Below are 21,573 nucleotides of genomic sequence, written 5' to 3'. Positions count from 1 at the left end.
CCCCCTCTGGGATGGATGGGAACATGTTCGATACCATGAAACCAAATGGTTGGATCATTAGGGTGGGTCGATGTCATGTGCATAGCAAGTGGATAGGTAAAATCTTGTTTTCCTATAGCTCGTAAGTGTTCCTGTATCCTAAGTTTTAGGGGGCGTATCGTACTGCCCACATAAACCTTATTACATGCACAACCCAAAATATAAACAACAAATTTGGTATTACAGTTAATAAAATGGTAGATGGTGAATTTCTTTTTGTTGTGATAACAAAAATCTTTAGTTTTATCACGGCCAAAAATGCAAATGTTACAATCACGGCAGGTATAGAAACCCTTTGGTTTCACAGGAAGCCACGTGATAGCACTGGGGGAAGGAATATAGCTGGGACACAAGTGATCTCTGAGAGTTAACCCTCTACGATAAGTAATCTTGGGTTTATCGGATATGAAACCATTAAGACCCGGGATATTAGTCAATAAGGGCCAATGACGTTTAAGGATTTTAAAGATACCCTGGCTATGGGCCGTGTATCGAGTCACAAAGGATAAGAGGTTTTTCAGAATCTTACTATTACTATGTGTTTTGACCATTAAAGTGTCCTTTCTAGGAGTTTTCATGATACGATGGACAGCCTGTGATAGGATATCAGCATTGTAGCCACTATTAATAAATCGGTGTCTAGTAAGCTGAATCTCTGTACAAAAAGTATCATGAGTACTGCAGTTACGTCTAACGCGTACCATGTCTCCATATGGGATATTGTGAATAACCGAAGGGGGGTGAGCACTGGTAGCGTGAAGGAGACTATTACAAGCTGTGGATTTCCTGAAGAGTTCACTTTGTATACTGTTACGTTCTATATAGAATCTAAAATCTTAACAATTGATGGTGTTTCTATTGTAGTGTAAGCTGAGCTGCACATTGTAAGGATTATTGTTAAGAAAGGCATGATACTGTGTGAGTTGGTCTACAGTCCCTTTCCAAATAATAATAATATCGTCAATATATCGTCCCCAGAAGACAATAAAATCCTTCCAGGGCGAGGCAAGTTTGCCCCAGGCGTGTAATTTTTCGTACCAACCCATAAATAGACAGGCATATGATGGGGCAAATTTTTAACCCATCGCCGTCCCCTGTGTCTGTTGGTACCATTCATTATTATGTAAAAAATAATTTCTAGACAGAATAATATCAATTATCTGGAGGAGCATCTGGTAATGTGAATAACAGTCCGCAGACCTGGTGTTAAGAAACATGGTGACTGCTTGAATCCCAAAAGACTTACGTATGCATGTGTACAGGCTGTTCACATCCATAGTTACAAAAATAAGATCCTCAGACCAAGTGAAATCATCAAATTTATTAAGGATATCTTTGCTATCCTGTATGAAGGAAGGCAGGTTACTGATGAATTTATTTAGGTTAAAATCCACAAATTCAGATATTGTTTCCGTAGGGGAGTCTATCCCTGAGATGATCGGTCTTCCAGGGGGGAAGTTGCCACCTTTATGTACCTTAAGAAGAATATAAATACAAGGAAATTTTGGGTTCTTGACAGTTTGGTATTTAGGTTCATCATCTGAAAGTAAACCAAGTTCATGCCAGCCCCACAACTTATTGTTAATATATTCAATCAGGCCGCCCATAGGATTATGTGTAAGATGTTTATAGCAGGTAGTATCAGCTAATTGTCTGTTAATTTCTTCCATATAGTCCCAGTGGTTCATGACCACCACCTTGCCTCCCTTATCAGCCTCACGTATAACGATCGATCGGTCATTCTTGAGGTTCCGAAGAGCCTCCCTTTCTGTAACAGACAGATTATCAAGTTGATTCCAGTTATGTATGCGGGCATTTACAGTGTGGTGCAAGTCAAGAGAAACTCTTTTAGTAAATAGCTCGATGTAACTGTGAGAACTGGCTGGTATGAACTTAGACCGAGGTTTAAATCCAGTCATTTTTTCAATTTTCTCTGAAATCCCCAAGTCTCTCCGAATATCTTCTATCTCCCTACAATCATCTTCCAGGGACATGAGTAACTGTACATCATGAAGATCAGAAACTAAATGAATGGAGGAATGGGTATCAAAAGGGGGGGTCTTCGTCATAAGTCTCAAGTCGAGATTTACTAATGTCTCCATCCAGAGCAGAAGAGAAATAATTTCTAAGTTTAAGGAGACGGGTAAATTTGAATAAATCGACGAAGACCTCTACAGGGTCATTCGTCTGAGTAGGGCAAAAGCCTAGACCTTTACTCAATATCTGACATTCAGTAGTACTCAAAGTTCGAGTGGACAAGTTGATAATAGTCAAGTCACCCTCAGTATTGTTTGCACTAGGTAGAATAGGTGTTAATCCTTTTTAGACCTGGTTTTGACCCCTGATTTTCCTGTATCTTTGTTGCCATCGTTTCCAACCCCTTCTGGTCTTGTATCCTTGCGAATGATTTTTGTGCCTTGACGTAACCGTTCCATTTCCACTAAAAAATTATTCTGATTAGAAAGATCGCGAGAGATCCTTGTAGAAGGTCCACTCTCTTTAGATGTGCAACTATCAATTGAGGAGATAGAACTCCCACTGGACAAGTCTGTATCAACTGTATCTTGTCTCCTAATGGTAGAGGACTCTGAAATTTTCACATTATCATATTTGCACGTAAAGGTATATATTCTACCTAATTTATAATCTAGATCATAACGTTTGACTTTACGCTGTTTTTTATCCCTTAGGTACATTTGGTAATCATCAATTATTTTATCCAAAATTTCGTAATTTTTCTTCACCAAGTCTTTTTGAGTGACCTCATCAATCTCCTTCTCAAGTGCCTCTATGTCCCCCTGAAGTTTGGTTACCTTCTTATCGGTATGCCAAATTAGTATGCGCATCATATTGAAAGATGCGTGCTGTAAATTAGCCTCCCATTCTTTTAGTGAATCCTCATCCAAATCTTCATATGTAGGGAAAATCAAAATCCTAAGGCCCCTGGGAATCTTATTATTGTCCAAATATTTTTGTAAGGTGATCCTGTCCCACCATCTGGCTAATTCTTGTTTTTTAAGCCTTTCTAACTTGTGAAATTTAGCTTTCAAACTCTGTGTATTAGGTGTTGGTACAACAGATGAATTAGTATTAGATGAGGAACTAAAAAGTTCCATGGCTAGTTCTTTACGTTTATCTTTAAAGCGTGACATGAAATTAATAAAGGTAGGGAGTGCGTAAGAGCCTTAGTACAAAGAACAAAAAAACACACAGATTGCAGCAAGCTCGTAGAAAACGCACAATCCCTCTTAGTACTCAATAATAAAAGAATATACAAATCATAAGCAACAATAGGGTTATTAAGTTTCAATAAGCGTGCAACATCACCAAGGTTCCTGCTGCAAAAAGGAACTAAAACAGGGCTGAGACAACCCCACTAGAAATTACTCCAAGAGGCGGTGCACCGCAAGATCAGCAGATAAATATATAATGTAAGAAAAGATAAAGTCCAATGTTCCGATGTCGTAGATAAACAGTCCTTTTTTAATATTTCATAGCAGATCCAAAGTGTTGATTCCACACAATTCCGTAGGCAAAGGATTTTTCAAAAGCAAAATTTAATGAAGTAAAAAAGCCAAGTATTCTTGCAATTCCATAGACAAATTAGGTGGCACTCAAGATAGACAGCCAACGCGTTTCGCCAAAACAAACGGGTTTCTTCAGGGCTGTAATACAATCAGAAAAACAAATATATGCTATGCTATACGTTGCATAGAAGAAAAAAAAAGACTGCCATCATCCCCGCTGCCCAGGAGGCCACCGCCAGCACCAGCCCTGCTGCCCAGGAGGTCACCGCCATCATCCCCGCTGCCCAGGAGGCCACCGCCAGCACCAGCCCTGCAGCCCAGGAGGCCACCGCCATCAGCCCCGCTGCCCAGGAGGCCACCGACACCAGCCCAGCTGCCCAGGAGGCCTCCGCCAGCACCAGCCCAGCTTCCCAGGACAGGACCACCAGCACCAGCCCCGCTGGGCCACACAGACCACCAGCACCAGCCCCGCTGGACCAGACAGGACCGCCACCACCAGCCCCGCTGGCCCATGAAGGACCGCCAGCACCAGCCCTGCTCGGCCAGACAGGACCGCCAGAACCAGCCCCGCTGGGCCATGAAGGACCACCAGCACCAGCCCCGCTGGGCCAGACAGGACCCCTCCGCCACAAGCACCGCTGAACAGGGCACCGCCGCCACAAGCACCGCTGAACAGGGCACCGCCGCCACAAGGCCCGCTGAACAGGGCACGGCCACCACAAGCACCGCTGAACAGGGCACCACCGCAACAAGCACCGCTGCCAATGACACAGCCGCAACAAGCACCGCTGAACAGGACACCACGGCCACAAGCACCGCTGAACAGGGCACCGCCGCCACAAGCACCACTGAACAGGGCACCGCCCCAAGAAGCACCACTGCCAATGACACCGCCGCAACAAACACTGTTGGCCCATGAGCGCCAAGGGCACTGAGTCCATCACGAGCAGGATGAAGCACTCTGGGGACAAAGCCACCTCCAGAACCAGTGGAGTATCACATCCACTACCTCAGTCCTTGGCAGGAAGAAGCACTCTGGACACAAAGCCCCCTCCAGAACCAGTGGAGTATCACATCCACTACCTCTGTCCTTGGCAGGATGAAGCACTCTGGGCACAAAGCCCCCTCCAGAACCAGTGGAGAAAGGCATCCACTACCTCAGTCCTTGGCAAGATGAAGCACTCTGGGCACAAAGCTACCTCCAGAACCAGTGGAGTATCACATCCACTAACTCAGTCCTTGGCAGGAAGAAGCACTCTGGGCACAAGGCCCCCTCCAGAACCAGTGGAGAAAGGCATCCACTACCTCAGTCCTTGGCAGGATGAAGCACTCTGGGCACAAAGCCACCTCCAGAACCAGTGGAGTATCACATCCGCTACCTCAGTCCTTGGCAGGAAGAAGCACTCTGGGCACAAAGCCCCCTCCAGAACCAGTGGAGAAAGGCATCCACTACCTCTGCCCTTGGCAGGATGAAGCACTCTGGGCACAAAGCGCCCTCCAGAACCAGTGGAGAAAGGCATCCACTACCTCAGTCCTTGGCAAGAAGAAGCACTCTGGGCACAAAACCACCTCCAGAACCAGTGGAGTATCACATCCACTACCTCAGTCCTTGGCAGGAAGAAGCACTCTGGGCACAAATCCCCCTCCAGAACCAGTAGAGAAAGGCATCCACTACTTCAGTCATTGGCGGGATGAAGCACTCTGGGCAAAAAGCCTCCTCCAGAACCAGTGGAGACTGTTATCCACTTGAGAGACTGTGGCTTTGCACTCCCCAGGATTTAACAGTGGGCAAACCACCCACTGTAGAGACTTGAGAGACTGTGGCTTTGCACTCCCCAGGATGGAACAGTTGGCAAACCACCCACTGTAGAGACTTGAGTGACTGTGGCTTTGCATTCCCCAGGAAGGAACAGTGGGCAAGCCACCCACTGTAGAGACTTGAAAGACTGTGGCTTTGCACTCCCCAGGATATAGCAGTGGGCAAACCACCCAATGTAGAGACTTCAGAGACTGTGGCTTTGCACTCCCCAGGATGGAACAGTGGGCAAACCACCCACTGTAGAGACTTGAGAGACTGTGGCTTTGCACTCCCCAGGATTGAACAGGGGGCAACCCACCCACTGTAGAGACTTGAGAGACTGTGATTTTGCACTCCCCAGGATTGAACAGTGGGCAACCCACCCACTGTAGAGACTTGAGAGACTGTGGCTTTGCAGTCCCCAGGATGGAACAGTGGGCATGTGGCCCCCTCATGGATTTGGCATCGTGCACTCAACCGGCTGAGGTTCCCCCCCTTTCCCTTCTCCCTGAGGTGCTTGTTTTATTGCTATCTAGTGCCCCTGCAGTGTTCTCTCCGCCATGTTCGGGGATTGAGTGTGGGCCTCGCCCATACCTTGTGGGCCCAGTGTTCCACGGACTTCAATGGAGCACTACCTGGACTACTATTCTTGGTGTATATTTTGTTTATAGTGTATATATATACATTTTTGCGTACTGGATTTTAATATATTACAATGGTTACACTAATTTCCTTTTGTCCTTGCATTCTTCCGGGGGGGTTTCGGGGTGTAACTGTAATGTATCATGCTGTATTAGTGTGTGTGTTGTCGTGGGTGAGGGTAGGGGTGGGGGTGTTGCGTGTGTGTGTCCCTGTTTTTTCCCTCCCCTGTGTCGTAGGTGCAGTATTCACTGTGGTCTTCGCCGCCGGCGTTCGTGCTCCTGGTAGCAAGAAGATAAGGGATGGCAGGATCTGGAGTTCAGGTTCCATGGCGTCCGGATTCCTCCTGGGGTGTGTAGAGGTGAGCGTTTTCGCTTCGAAGTCCTGTTTCCGCCGTGTTTTTGTTCGCGGTGAATCCGCCCCGGAAAAGGTGGCGGATTGGTAGCTTGTGATACTGTGGGTGGTACCTTGTCCTCCGCCTGTCTGTTGGCGGTGACCGCCAAGCTGTTTTTTTGTACCGGCGTGGCAGTCGGAGTGTTAAAGTGGCTGTCTTTGTTGGAGGTTTCCGCCACGGTCGTGATTCCATTTTTTTTTCCGCCGGCCTGTTGGCGGTCTTACCGCCGCTTTAACACCGACCGCTAGGGTTGTAATGACCACCACAATCTTTGCACCATAGGAGAGAGGTGTATGTATGCTATCTAGCTTAGGTTTTTTTACAGGATCATTACTAAATCCTATGCCTATACAAATTCTGAGACATTGCACACATTGCACATGAGCTGTGCAGCACATATGTAATAAGTGGAATGATTGGAGTAATCAAGGCATTTCTCCACGTAAATGCCTGATTTAAGGAGGTGTGTTTTTATGAAAAGCCCAATGTGTCTATCTCAGTATATCAAGATTTGCTTAGAAAAACTATGGGCCATATTTACAGGGCCCTAGGGCAGCTACGCCTCATTGGAATAATTTTCTTTACATTAATGTTGCTCAACGAGGCAAAAATCGCAGCACCATAATTACAAAGTGGTACAATGCATTCATTGTGTTTCTTTATGATCCTTTGCTCCACATTATGCCTGCGCCACGCATAATTTATGTATGGGGGCGTTCTGGGGTTAGAAAGCCTGCACAAATGGTGCAATGAAATATGCAAGATTTCGTTGCACCATTTTTGCCGTAATTTTTAACACCTGCTCAAAGCAGCAAAGTGCCACAATAGGGTAAAAATGTTGATGCTATTGGCCTAACATGCGCCATGGTGCGCATTATTGTAAATACAGTGCACCCATGGTGTCGTTAGGTGGTGGTAGGGGGGAGGGCAAGAAATCTGGCACATCAGTACTGATGTGCCAGATTCTTGTCAATATGGGACTATGGGGATCATTACAACAGTGGCGGTAAAAGCCGCTTACCGCCGTGCAGAAGACCGCCAACACACCGCCGCGGCCGCGGAATTCCGCTACAGCTATTACGACCCACATCCCGAAATCCGACAAAATTCAGACACCCACACCGCCACACCAAAGGTCAGTGATAAACTGACGAAAACAAAACCTCCACCGTCACGCCAACAGAAATACGCCCATGCTATCACGACCCACAAATCCACGCGGCGGTCTTTCAACCGCGGTATTCCATTGGCGGTGCACACTGCCGCGCTCAAAATACACACACTCTTACAAAACACAGCCACATTGGACAATTCGAAATACACACACCTGATACACATACATAGACCACTCCCACACACCCAATACAATATAAAACACACACCCACATCACCCACAAACCCCTACGACCAAAATTTCAGAAAGAAGGCCATAGAGAGACACCACCATCCACAAACTAGCAGCCACAGGCACTCAACACCATCATCCACACTATTTCCACGCACAAAACACCACACACCACTACATATCACCACACTTATCACCACATACACCACCCCACACATCACCTACACCACCCCATGGCACGGCAAAGACACCCCAGGTTCTCGGAGGAGGAGCTCAGGGTCATGGTGGAGAAAATCATCTGGGTAGAGCCACAGCTATTTGGATCACAGGTGCAGCACACCTCCATAGCTAGGAAGATGGAGCTATGGCGAAGAATAGTCGACAGGGTCAACGCAGTGGGACAGCACCCAAGAAATCGGGACGACATCAGGAAGAGGTGGAACGACCTACGGGGGAAGGTGCGTTCTGTGGTCTCAAGACACAACATCGCGGTACAGCGGACTGGCGGCGGACCCCCACCTCCTCCCCCACAACTAACAACAGGGGAGGAGCAGGTCTTGACTAATCTGCATCCTGAGGGCCTCGCAGGAGTCGGTGGAGGAATGGACTCTGGTAAGTTAAATCTTAACTATCATATCCCCCACCCTACCTGCATGCTATCACAGACCCCCACCCTCGCCCCCTCCCCTATCACTCCAACTCCTCACAAATGTACTTATAACAAAAACCACCCATCCCAACACCAAGCCCTGCATGACACAACAAAGCATGGACACCCATCACTAAAGCATGCCCACTGCACATACCCATAACACCCCCCTCAACCATCATCACACAAGTCCCCACACAGGAATGCTAGCACTGGGTTACACGGTCACCCACCCATTGCACACCATGACACACACAGATGCAATAATCATGCTTTTACACCCCTGCAGGACCACTACCCAACGTCACCAGACAGGAGGGTCCAGACATCTCCACCCCACCCACAGAAGAGGCCCACAGTGATGACAGCAGCTCTGTCCAACTGGATAAAGATGACCAGCCCGGACCATCGTGGGCATCGGGACAGTCGGTTTCCCACACCCAGTCACAGGCCACCACAGACCTTCCACCCTCTGGTAACACCAGCACAGCACCCACCCAGCGGGCCCATACCTCTGTCCCCAGGACACGTCAATCAGCTGTGTGTCCACCACTACAGGGAACCCAGGATAACCCACCACCCCAACAACAGGGACCTGGGGGCAGTGGTAGTGGGCACACGGTCCAGGGGACGGAGGCCCAGGAACACAGGGGAACTGTGAGGGCTACTGTGCGACAGGGGGCGGTCAGGCCTAGGGAACCCATTCTCCACGAGGCCCTCTCCTCCATCATGGGAGCATACCACCACTCCAAGGAGACGATGGCAACGGTCCTGGCCAAGTTTCAGGAGACCCAGCGGCTGAAGGAGGAACAGTATATGGGGTTCAGGGAGGAACTCAGAACCATCAGCTCCGCCCTGGGCACCATCGTAGGGGTGCTGAAGGAGATATTTAACACCAGGAGGGACACTGTGGCACTCCAAGGGGCCCCTGACACTAGCATGGGCGTTGAACTGCCCACCACCTCCACCGGCGCTAGTGGACAGGACGCCCCACCACAGGACCACCACACCAGCACCCCACCCCCTGCAGACGGAGAACCACCCCGCAAGCGGTCCCTGAGATCCAGGAACAGGACAGAGCACGATGGCAAGACCCCCGCCAAGAAATGAGACCACCCTGATTGTCATCCCACTGTCCCACTTTGTAACCCTGTCCATATTGGAACTGCCCCAGCTCCACTTCCTATGCCCATATGGGCAGTGCACCTGTGAGAATAATAGACTGGACTCTGCCATGGACATTCCTCCACCATCACCCATCACCATTTTACCACCCCCTCCAATAATTAGCACTTTAATAAACACCCTTGAAGCACAAAACAATCTGGAGTCAGTCTGTGATTTAGAAAATGTGTATTAGCAAACACAATGACAAAATGCGTTTTCAAATGTAATGTCAACATACCTATGTCACACATCACAAGTCCATGAAGGATGCAAGCAGATGACACACGTTGGTAACCACACCTGTGAAACCGTAATGGATATGTACAACTCAGTTACCAAATACTGCTTGAAATAGACAAACAGGATAAAGGTAGAAGTGTGAAAGTACTTGTAGTAGGCAAGAAAGTGTTCTCACCTGTGTGTCACTGGAAATATTGCTGGATGACTGAGTCCCTGTTGTCGATATCTTCTTCCTCTGCTTCCTCCTCATCATGGTCCACAGGCTCCACAGCTGCCACAACACCGTCATCTGGACCATCCTCCTGCAGAAAAGGCACCTGGTGTTGCAAAGCAAGATTGTGAAGCATACAGCAGGCGATGATGATCTGGCACACCTTCCTTGGTGAGTAGAATAGGGAACCACCTGTCATATGGAGGCACCTGAACCTGGCCTTCTGGAGGCCGAAGGTGCGTTCGATCACCCTCTTAGTCCGCCCATGGGCCTCATTGTAGCGTTCCTCTGCCCTGGTCCTGGGATTCCTCACTGGGGTCAGTAGCCATGACAGGTTGGGGTAACCAGAGTCCCCTAATATCCACACCCGGTGCCTCTGGAGTTGACCCATCACATAAGGGATGCTGCTATTCCGCAGGATGTAGACGTCATGCACAGAGCCAGGGAACATAGCATTTACCTGGGAGATGTACTGGTCTGCCAAACATACCATCTGTACATTCATGGAATGATAACTCTTCTGGTTCCTGTAGACCTGTTCACTCCTGTGGGGGGGACCAGAGCTACATGGGTCCCATCAATGGCACCTATGATGTTGGGGATATGCCCAAGGGAATAGAAGTCACCTTTAACAGTAGCCAAATCCTCCACCTGAGGGAAAACTATGTAGCTCCTCATGTGTTTCAGCAGGGCAGACAACACTCTGGACAACACGTTGGAAAACATAGGCTGGGACATCCCTGATGCCATGGCCACTGTTGTTTGAAAAGACCCACTTGCAAGGAAATGGAGCACTGACAGCACCTGCACTTGAGGGGGGATTCCTGTGGGATGGCGGATTGCTGACATCAGGTCAGGCTCCAACTGGGTACACAGTTCCTGGATTGTGGCACGGTGAAACCTGTAGGTGCTGATTAAATGTTGCTCCTCCATTGTCAACAGGTCCACCAGCGGTCGGTACACCGGAGGATTCAGCCATCTCCACACATGTCCCAGCTGACGGTGCCTAGGAAGGACAACAGCGACCACAGAGTCAAGCAACTCAGAGGTATGTACCCACAGCTACACAGAACACGAAACATAATCCAAAACGTTGTCTGTAAGTGTGTTGAGTCCAGGCCTAGGCCAGGGCGAGTTCTGTAGGCTAGGCCCCTCCGTAATGCAGGCCATGTGGCACTCCACCCCACCTCTGTAGAGTGCCAAGTACAGGTATACATGCCCCTGTGTCATCTATGTGTGCTGATGTCCACCATAGCCATGTAGGCCATATCCCAGGAACTGCATCAGTAGAGCCCAACAGCACGGCGTAGCGCAGGGGGCTGCTGTGTCTGTATTGTCAGCCAACGGTAGCGGTAAGCCATGCCCTTAACCTGTCTTTATTCTGTCGTCCCCCCCACCTTTTGTGCTCTCCCTGTTCTTTTGTGCATCAGCATCATCAGGCGGAGGTACAGTGGCACCGGAGCACGAGGGAGCTGCATCCCACATGGCCATGGAGGGCCACGCCACGGACTCTGAATACACCAGTGGGACGGAGGGCGAGGGGAGCTTCACGGCGGTCACCGGATCAGCAACCAGCGACACAGACTCGTCCTCCAATGGGAGCTCCCTTGTGGTGGCGGCAAAATCTGTGCCCCCCACTTCTACAGGTACAGCCGCCACCCCCCTACCAGCACTGCCCTCCCAGCAGCCCCTCAGCCTTCGCCCCTTGCCCGCTCACCCAGGAGGGTGGGCATCACCTTTGCCCCAGGCACCCCAGCCCCTGCCCCTGTCACCCCTGCTGCCCTCAGTGAGGAGGCCAATGACCTCCTCAGGTCACTCACTGTTGGGCAGTCTACCATTGTGAATGCCATCCAGGGTGTAGAAAGGGAGTTGCAACACACTAATGCATTCCTGGAGGGCATTCATTCTGGTCAGGCAGCCCATCATCGAACCCTGCAATCTCTGGCCTCAGCACTGATGGCAGCCATTGTCCCTGTCTCTAGCCTACCCCCTCCAACTTCCTCCACCCAGACCCAATCCCCTGTACCTCTCCCTATCCCAAGGACACCATCAGACCAGCCTGCACACACGTCAACACACAAGGGAAGCTCAGGCAAACAGAGGCACCACACATCCCATAGGCACTCACACAAGCATCACCCACATATAGACACAGCAACATCCACTGCCTCCACTGTGTCCCCCTCCTCGTCGTCTCCCTCCTCCCTCCCAGTGTCGTCTACACTCTCACCTGCATGCACTAACACTAAAGCCACTAGGACCCGCACCAGCACACACACCACCACACACCGCTCACCTGCACTCACCACCCCCACTAACATTTACACGTCCCCTGTGTCCTCTGCCAGTGTGTCTGTGACGCTCCCTCCCAAAGTACACAAACGCGGGCACAAACACACCCAACATCCATCCACCTCACAACAGCCTCCAGAACATGCACCTGCACCCACATCATCAAAAGTTACACCTCCTACAACCATCTCCTCTTCCTCCACTCCCAGACCCCCTCCAGCTACCCGTACCAGTGTTCCTAAGAAACTTTTCCTGAGCAACGTTCACCTCTTTCCCACCACCACCCCCCCTCCAATTCATAGGTCCCGTACTAGCACCTCAGCCAAAAAATCTCCGGTACCAGTGGTGCCTGTTACAGGTATGTGGAGTGCACCGGGCACCAGGGCAGCCAGTGTGACACGGAGCCAAAGCACAGGCAGTCCCCCACCCTGTGAAGCACCAGAAGTTGGACAGTGCCCGACGGGATAGGGGGAAGACTCCAGCCAGCAAAGCCGCTCACAAGGGTCCCGGGGGGGAGTGTCGAGTCAGCTGTGACTCCTCCCAAGGTGGGGAAAGGGCAGAAGAAAGCGCCAAAGTCTGGGAAGAGCAGCACGGCGGAGAAGGCCGCCATCATCCCCGCTGCTCAGGAGGCCACTGCCCGCCCGATCGTCACTGGCCAGGACGCCACCGCCAGAGTCAGTGCCCAGGAGGGCAGTCCCATCGTCAGTGGCCAGGAGGCCACCGCCAGAGTCAGTGCCCAGGAGGGCAGTCCCATCATCACTGGTCAGGAGACCACCGCCAGAGTCAGTGCCCAGGAGGGCATTCCCATCGTCACTGGACAGGAGACCACCGCCAGAGTCAGTGCCCAGGAGGGCCCCGGCAGCCACAGCCCCGCTGGGCAATGAGGGACCGCCATGGCAAACACTGCTGTACAGGTCAGAGACAGCAAAGTCAAGCACCGCTGAACAGGGCAAGCACCGCTGAACAGGGCAAAGACCTCCATGGCAAGCACCCCTGAACAGGTCAGAAACTGCAAAGTCCTGCACCGCTGAACAGGGCAAAGACCGCCATGAGAAGCACCGCTGAACAGGGCAAGCACCGCTGAACAGGGCAAAGACAGCCATGGCAAGCACCGCTGAACAGGTCAGAAACTGCAAAGTCCAGCACCGCTGAACAGGGCAAAGACCGCCATGGCAAGCACCGCTGAACAGGGCAAGCACCGCTGAACAGGGCAAAGACCGCCATGGCAAGCACCGCTAGGCCATGTGCGGCAGGGGCAGTGATGGAACTGGGACCGTCACGGGGAGAGTGATGCACTCTGGGCACCAGTCGCCCTCCAGAACCAGTGGAGAACAGCATCCACTACCTCAATCCTTAACAGGATGAAGCACTCTGGGCACCAGTCCCCCTCCAGAACCAGTGTAGAACAGCATCCACTACCTCAATCCTTAACAGGATGAAGCACTCTGGGCAGCAGTCCCCCTCCAGAACCAGTGGAGAACAGCATCCACTACCTCAATCCTTAACAGGATGAAGCACTCTGGGCACCGGTCCCCCTCCAGAACCAGTGGAGACATCCATCCACTACCTCAGTCCTTAACAGGATGAAGCACTCTGGGCACCAGTCCCCCTCCAGAACCAGTGGAGAACAGCATCCACTACCTCTGTCCTGCACAGGATGAAGCACTCTGGGCACCAGTCCCCCTCCAGAACCAGTGGAGACTGTCATCCACTTGAGAGACTGTGGCTTTGCACTCCCCAGGATGGTACAGTGGGCAAACCACCCACTGCAGAGACTTGAGAGACTGTGGCTTTGCACTCCCCAGGATGGTACAGTGGGCAACCCACCCACTGCAGAGACTTGAGAGACTGTGGCTTTGCACTCCCCAGGATTGAACAGTGGGCAACCCACCCACTGTTGAGACTTGAGAGACTGTGGCTTTGCACTCCCCAGGATGGAACAGTGGCAACCCACCCACTTCAGAGACTTGAGAAACTGTGGCTTTGCACTCCCCAGGATGGAACAGTGGGCAAACCACCCACTGCAGAGACTTGAGAGACTGTGGCTTTGCACTCCCCAGGATGGTACAGTGGGCAACACACCCACTGCAGAGACTTGAGAGACTGTGGCTTTGCACTCCCCAGGATGGTACAGTGGGCAACCCACCTACTGCAGAGACTTGAGAGACTGCGGCTTTGCACTCCCCAGGATACATCAATGGGCATGGAGCCCCGTCGTGGATCTTGCGTGGTGCTGTCACCTGGCTGAGGTGCCCCCCCTTCCCTTCCCCCTGAGGTGCCTGTTGTATTTCGATCTGATGCCCCTGCAGTGTTCTCTCCGTTTTGCTCAGGTATCGTGTGTGGGCCTCGCCCATGCATTTGGGCCCAGTGGTCCACGGACATTGAATGGTGCATACCTGCACTACTAATCGTGATGTATAATTTGTTGAATGTGTATATATATCTGTATATATTAGCTTACTGTATTTTGATACATTACAATGGTTGCACTCATTTCCTTTTGTCTTTGCATTCTTCCGGGGAGGTTTGGGTTTGTTACTGTTATGTTTGGATATGCATTGGTGTGTCTGTTGTAGTGGGTGAGGGTCGGGGTGGGGGTGTTGCGTGTGTGTGTCCCTGACTTTTGCCTCTCCCCTCCCCTATGTCGTAGGTGCAGTACTCACCGTTGTCTTTGGCGCCGGCGTTGATGATGATCGTACAGAAGCAGGAAGACTATCGCAGGCAGTATTTGGAGTTCCGGCTCCATGGTGCCCTCCTTCCTCGTGGAGTGTGTAGAGGTGAACGTTGTCCCATTGAAATGGCTGTTTCCGCCGTGTTTTTATCCACGGTGAATCCGCCCCGGAAAATGTGGCGGATTGGTAGGTTGTGATACTGTGGGCGGTACTTTGTCTCCCGCCTGTCTGTTGGCGGTGACCGCCGCGCAGCTTGTCTGTACCGCCGTGGCGGTCGGAGTGTTAAAGTATCTGTTTTTGTTGGCGGTTTCCGCCACGGTCATAATTCCCTTTTTTTTTCCGCCGGCCTGTTTGCGGTCTTACCGCCGCTTTAACACCGTCCGCCAGGGTTGTAATGACCCCCTAAGTCTTGACAGCTGTGTTGTAGTCTTTGAAAACGCTCCACCTTTAGAACACCTATAGTCCCATATAATACTTTGCTGCTGTGCTGAAATATTCTACATTTTACCTTTTGTGTGGTCTGACCAATGTAAATATGGACACCAAATAGCATAGATCACACCCTTGGTATTACTATTAGTAAAATTGGCTTGAGTCATATCGACAGTGTTGGCGGTGAAGTTACTCGTATTCGCACACAGTTTGCAAACTTTAAAGTGGCCACATTTGAAATGGCCGACTACCGCCGGGAGACACCAAAGTGTGGATAGTGGTGCTTTGCATGGTGATGGTAATGCTGCCCTCACCAGGACATAACTCAGATCTTTTCACCTTCTGAATGAGAATAAAGGTGGTTCCTTAGTAGTAAGAAAACCATCTATGAGACTCCACTGTTTAATGACAATCTTTCAGTTTGTTGCTTTTGGGACAGAAAGTGGAGACACAAACAATCCTATCCATCTTTTTGTCTCTATTATGGGTCCTAAAAGTAATTCTCTCTGATTATACCATGCCCTTTTTCTCGCTTGTTTGACAAGTCTTTTAGGATATCCTCTGTCAATGAGTTTCTTTATGAGAATTTCCTACACTCTTATATAGACCTGTCTTCTGGAACAATTCTGACGGATTCGCAGAAATTGGCCAAAGGGAAGATTGTCCCCAAGACTCCTGGGATGATGACTTCTGTGATGTAGAAGTGTGTTTCTTTCTGTGTGTTTCCTATAATGTGTCATAAGGATCTTACTATCTTCCACTCCTGCCCTTACATCTAGAAAGATGATTTGATCCTGACTGAGTTCCATCATGAACTGAATGTCATCTGATCTAGAGTTCAGCCACTGGTGAAACTGGTGTAGTTGGGGTACAGTGTCCCTCCAAATTAGAAAAACATTGTTGATGTATCTACACCATTTCTGAATTTTGACCATAAATGGGTTTTCTTTACAAAACATTTTTTGGTTTTGATAATGGGCCATGTTTACGTTAGCTAGATATGGCTCGACAACTATTGGTTTATCAATCAAGCATCATACTTTATTGTAAATTCTCCAGTCAGTATGATAGCAAAAGTGTGTTTCTGTTAGACAGATATAATCAGTAGTACCATATATTGTTGGGACCTATGATGTATGTAATTTTCCACATCCTGACATGTTAATTGTATTATTGTTTTATTAATGGATTAAACAATGTGGGGTTATTGGGGTTTTTCAGTCCATCATCCTGTCCCACCAGATCCCATTGTCCTTTTATTCCCGGGTCCAACATCCTTACACCATTCTACTTAGTCTAATATTTGTGACCGTGTTGTACTTCTACAGCAGGTCACTCCTCCATTAAACAAGGTCTTCCCAGGTGACATTTCTTCACACACCTCATACTGAGCCTGGTACCTATCACAATAACTCGTAAGACTATGCTCCTCGGTGACAACTTTATTCCATTTTGTTCTAATGACACATGGGAATACCAATCCTCCTGTGAGGTCATCTAGCCCATAATCCATGGCGCCTTCTGCAGATCCCTCACTGCTGCGCAGAATGACCACATAACAAAGGTTTGGATCTTTAAGAGTTAAGCCCTTACACTGACTGCATGGCTGACGTAGGCCTTGTTAACAACATAACTGGAAGGTTTGCCGCACAGCACAGACTCATCATAAACTGCACAGCTTGGCTGTTTCATTCCTGGCATGGTGCTGCGATCCCCCTGGTCCTTATAGGTAAGCACCTATCCTTTCTTACTTTTATTGCATTGCAATGCCCACTCACTGATCGTACCAGCGGGTGAGTAATAAGTTGTTTTTCATGCACGATCACTAACACATGAATTCCTATAATTGGGGTATTCTCACCTGATTGACATACTGTTTTGAAACACCCGCTTGCTTTGCAGTGGGAAGAATAATCAGGGCATTATCGCCTGATTGACTGACTTGTAACACCCGCTTGCTTTGCAGAGGGAAGATTAAGTTGTCGCCGGACACTTTCTCTTGCACGTCTACTAACACACAGGCCCATATTTATACTTTTTTAGTGCCGCATTTGCGTCGTTTTTTTCGACGCAAATTCGATGCAAAACTAACTCCATATTTATACTTTGGCGTTAGACGCGTCTAGCGCCAAAGTTCATGGAGTTAGCGTCATTTTTTTGCGTGAACACCTTCCTTGCGTTAATGATATGCAAGGTAGGCGTTCCCGTCTTAAAAAATGACTGCGATGCATATGCATCGTATTTATACTCCCGGGCAAAAATGACGCCCGGGAGTGGGCGGGACTAAAAAACCCGCATTTGCGCTGGATTTTAGCGCCTGGGTCAGGGCAGGCGTTAAGGGACCTGTGGGCTCAGAATGAGCCCAGAGGTGCCCTCCCAAGCACCCAGGGACACCCCCTGCCACCCTTGCCCACCCCAGGAGGACACCCAAGGCTGGAGGGACCCATCCCAGGGAAGAAAAGGTAAGTTGTGGTAAGTATTTTTTTTATTTTTTTTTGTGGCATAGGGGGGCCTGATTTGTGCCCCCCTGCATGCCACTATGCCCAATGACCATGCCCAGGGGACATAAGTCCCCTGGGCATGGCCATTGGGCAAGGGGGCATGACTCCTGTCTTTGCTAAGACAGGAGTCATGTTAATGGCGTCTGGGCGCCAAACAAAAATGGTGCAAATCGGGTTAAGACGATTTTTTTGCCTCAGCCTGACTTGCCCCATTTTTGGACGCCCAAACGCCATTTTTCCCTATGCCGGCGCTGCCTGGTGTACGTGTTTTTTTTTCACGCACACCAGGCAGCGCCGGTCGGCTAACGCCATTCAATAAATACGGCGCCCGCATGGCGCTTCAGAATGGCGTTAGCCGGCGCTAATTTTTTTGGCGCAAAACTGCGTTAGCGCAGTTTTGCGTCAAAAAGTATAAATATGGCCCAATTGTATTTTGTAAGTTTGCACTGCTTTTGCGTCAAAAAATGACGCAAATGCGGCGCTAAAAAAGTATAAATATGGGCACAGTTTCCTCGAGTCGGAACCCTCAATATGAGCCTCAACGTATGGATGTTTGCTGGGTGTACATTGGTGATACAGATCCAACACATTAGTCTTGCCTGGTAATTACTAATACAAGGTCCCCTGGTAACAGGGTCCCCATTTCCAACATAGGTAGTTTGCACAGGATAGAACTGTTATGTCTCCACCTCTAGGTTCCTGTGTCCTTTGTGAATGCAGCAGGCACATTTTGCATCTAGTTGTTGGCATGTTGTTTAGCACCACAATTTATAATTTTTATATGGGTGTCTCATGTGTGCACCGTATATCTGCACTCCAGCGTTTCATTTTTTACCTCTTGTGTCACTGGATGCCATAAGCGCCATTCTTGATTGCATTATTTATTTATCAGGAACATTTGTTCCCCTGGATCTCTTGTGGACCTTGAAGGGTGATAAACTATGTCTATTTCTGGTAGATATCCATTTTTTTCAGTATTTGTGTAGCGTTTGTTTGGAAGGATTTTCACAATCATCTTACATTTAATATCTGTCTTGTTCAAGGTGTCTCCATGTAGATTATGCTCGTCCTGATGATGGCCCTGCATTGATGAATCCTCCAAGAGGGATGAAACATCGACAAAACATAGAATTGTAGACTGGTTTTCAACTTGGATGTAGATACCTAAAAAGATAGATATCCCAGGACAATGCTATAATTCCTTCCAGTCACATATGCATATATGTATATAACATTTGCACACTTTTTTCACTTTGTCACCTTGTACTGCGCCGCAAACACACTGGAGCACCTTATACATTTTATGTCATAATAATTGTTTTTCTTCAACCTGAAATAAAACCATATAATTTCCATGACTATTTCCTTCTAAAACACCTGCTCTATATATTACAAAGTGCAGTGGAAGTTAAGTTCTACACTTCCTCCTTGGGGACCATTTGTGTCTGACATCATGAACTTCTCCAGCCTAGGTATCATCTGGCTGGCAGTGATCCAATCCATTACTTCAATATCCGGGTATTTAGAGACATCTGCTAGGACAACCAACATGTGTCATCCATCTGGAAGGTTTCCAAAGTCTGCGCTAGCTCTCTTCCAGGAGACGGGAGGGATGGCGTCCATGACCAGTAGCTTGACATAGTGGGCACTGACGTACAGTCCGTTCCAATAGGTCATTGAGACAAGGGAACCACACCTTGCATCTCAGACAAGCTTTAGTCTTAACAATTCCTTTGTGAGATAGGTGACCAAGATCAACTACTCACTCTTGCAAAGTTCTGGGGATCACTAACCGAGACCCTCTCTTCAAGCATCTTTTGGAAGACACTGCTAGTTCTGAATGGACATTGTGCAGTGAATCGAATGTCGACAGTGCATTCTCGGTCCGAGGAGATGTTCTACTCTTCAAAATGCGCCAGTTTTGTGATGCTATGATAGATATAGCCATTTGGCAGTCATCATTAATTGTGGCTTCAATGATCTCAGCGTGGGACATGGATAGCGGTATGTATCATTCCACCACCAGTCAAACGTACTTCTCTGTTTCATCAGCTTCAGACTCTTCTTCCACCGTAGCCGGGTTTGCATGCCTCGATAGTTAGTCTGTGGAATTCTGGGTTCCAGGGCGGCATACAACAGAGAATCGGTACTCTTACAGTTGTGAAATCCACTTTTCAATCCTCGGCAGTGGCTTCGAGGATGAACCCCTGAACATTGGGATCAACAGCTTGTGGTCCGTGTGTACGGTGACCATAAAGATGGATGTGAAAATGACGGCAGCACCGATTCAAGGCTATGGCCTCCTTTCAAAGTGGCAGTATTGTTGTTCAGTCTCAGTTAACGCACAGCTTGTATATGCCACTGGAGCCCATTCTCTTTTGTTTTGTCTTTGAGATAACATGGCTCCCAATCCAGTTGGGCTCACATTAATGGACAGTTCTGACTCTTGGTCAGGATCAAAGTAGACTAAGGTGTTGTCTGCCAACAAGACCTGTTTCGTTGCTTGAAATGCCTTTTACTGTTCTGGCACCCAGTTCCAGATGGTGTTGGTCTTGGTTAGTTCCTTCAGTGGGGCTATAAGGTCGGTCAGATTCCTAATGATCAATCAATCAATCAATCGGAGGATTTAAAAAGCGCACTACTCACCCGTTAGGGTCTCAAGGCGCTGGGGTAGGGGGGAGCTACTGGTCGCAAAGCCATGTCTTGAGGTGTTTCCTGAATGTCAGGAGGTCCTGGGTCTGGTGAAGGTGGAGCGGTAGGGAGTTCCAGGTCTTGGCGGCTAGGTGAGAAAAGGATCTTCCTCCGGCAGTGGTGCGGCGGATGCGGGGGACGGATGCGAAGGCGAGGCTGGCAAGCGAAGATTGCAGATGGGGGTGTGGAAGGTGAGTCTGTCGTTGAGGTATGCAGGACCTTTTTGTGGAGGGCTTTGTGTGCGTGGGTGAGGAGTTTGAAGGTGATTCTCTTCGATACTGGTAGCCAGTGTAGGTCTCTGAGGTGGGGGGAGATGTGGTTGCGGCGTGGGACGTCAAGAATGAGGCGGGCAGATGCATTCTGGATTCTTTGCAGCTTCGTTTGGAGTTTGGCCGTTGTTCCTGCATATAGAGCATTTCCGTAGTCCAATCGGCTGCTGACCAGGGCGTGGGTGACAGTTTTCCTGGTTTCGACGGGAATCCACTTGAAGATTTTGAGGAGCATGCGGAGAGTGTTGTAGCAGGAAGAGGAGATGGTGTTGACCTGCTGAGTCATGCTGAGTGTGGGGTCCAGGATGAATCCCAGGTTGCGTGTGTGGGTGGTGGGCGAGGGTGCGGTTCCTAGGGAGGTGGGCCACCAGGAGTCGTTCCATGCTGAGGGGTTGGCGCCAAAGATGAGAATCTCTGTCTTGTCTGTGTTTTACTTGAGGCGGCTTGATTCCTTCCAGCTGGCGATGGCGTGAAGTCCGTTGTGGAGGTTTTTCTTTGAAGTTGTAGGGTCTTTCGTGAGGGAGAGGATCAGCTGGGTGTCGTCTGCGTAGGATACTATGTTGATGTGGTGGGTTCGTGCGATGTTGGTGAGCGGGGTCATGTAAATGCTGAAGAGCGTGGGGCTGAGAGACGATCCCTGGGGGACGCCACAGATGATCTTGGAGGCTTCTGACAGAAACTGTGGAAGGCGGACTCTCTGGGTTCTG

Source organism: Pleurodeles waltl, chromosome 4_2 (genome assembly GCF_031143425.1).
Source record: "Pleurodeles waltl isolate 20211129_DDA chromosome 4_2, aPleWal1.hap1.20221129, whole genome shotgun sequence".
NCBI lineage: Eukaryota > Metazoa > Chordata > Amphibia > Caudata > Salamandridae > Pleurodeles > Pleurodeles waltl.
Note: the sequence above shows the minus strand (reverse complement) of the source record.